We start from the raw sequence: 866 nt of genomic DNA, 5'->3' as shown, positions 1-866 counted from the left end.
CATCGCATTCATCTGATTTTGTAACAATGTGATGGCACCATTACTCGAATTACCTTCTCTAGGCTTCGTTCTTTGATCGCTTTCTTGCCAATCTTCATGGTTTTTTTAGATGCGATCAAGAATATTCTTTGCTTCATCATATGTTTGTCTAGAAGACCTTCTACTGTTGCCGCATTGGTAGTTGTCTGCGATGCAGAGTTGAGTCCATGATAGAAAATCTTCATTCTGAGGCAATTCGGTAATCCATTGTGTGGGCAGTCGCGTACTAGTCTCTTGAATCTTGCCCATACGTCACTGAGCGATTCATCTTCTTCTTGTTCAAAATTTGTGATCAATTTCCTCCTTCTGGCATTTTCTGTGGGAGGGAAATACTTCTTCATAAATTTCTCCACAACTTGTTCCCATGACGTTATCTCTCCTGGTTAGAGAGAGTATGCCCATTTTCTCGCTTTATCGCATAGTGAAAATGGAAATAACGTAAGTCGAACCTCTTCTGGGGAAATATTAGGGAACACAAAAGTGTTGCAGATTTCAATGAAGCTTCGTAGATGGGCATGCGGATCTTCACCACATCGTCCTCCGAACTGTCCTGCTATTTATATCATTTGTAACATTACTGGCTTCATCTTGAACCTTGATCCATTTAATGCTGGTCTCATGATTCCTGGGGAGAAATCATACAAATTTGGTGATGCATAGTCCCGAATAGGTCTATTGCAATCATTTGCAAGTAGGATGGGATTTTCCATCATGTTCTTTTCATTCACTACTCGTTCTTCAGGTTGTTCAGCCATTCTACGAACTCTTCCTTTCCGATTACATCTGTTTCTCTACCTTTTGCGAAAATTTCTTTCAATCTCTGGGTC

General features: G+C 40.4%; 1 non-coding gene across 1 annotated transcript; it reads left to right on the top strand.

Moving 5' to 3' along the window:
* Nucleotides 1–240: 240 nt before the first annotated feature.
* On the top strand, nucleotides 241–347 carry LOC120084264 (small nucleolar RNA R71). The gene has a single exon (XR_005483629.1). It is a non-coding gene; the product is annotated as a small nucleolar RNA R71 (small nucleolar RNA).
* The last annotated feature ends 519 nt before the right edge of the window (nucleotides 348–866 follow it).

Source organism: Benincasa hispida, chromosome 8 (genome assembly GCF_027475165.1).
Source record: "Benincasa hispida cultivar pf3 chromosome 8, pf3_genome.v1.1, whole genome shotgun sequence".
In the NCBI taxonomy this organism is placed as follows: domain Eukaryota; kingdom Viridiplantae; phylum Streptophyta; class Magnoliopsida; order Cucurbitales; family Cucurbitaceae; genus Benincasa; species Benincasa hispida.
This window is presented reverse-complemented; position numbering and strand designations above follow the sequence as displayed.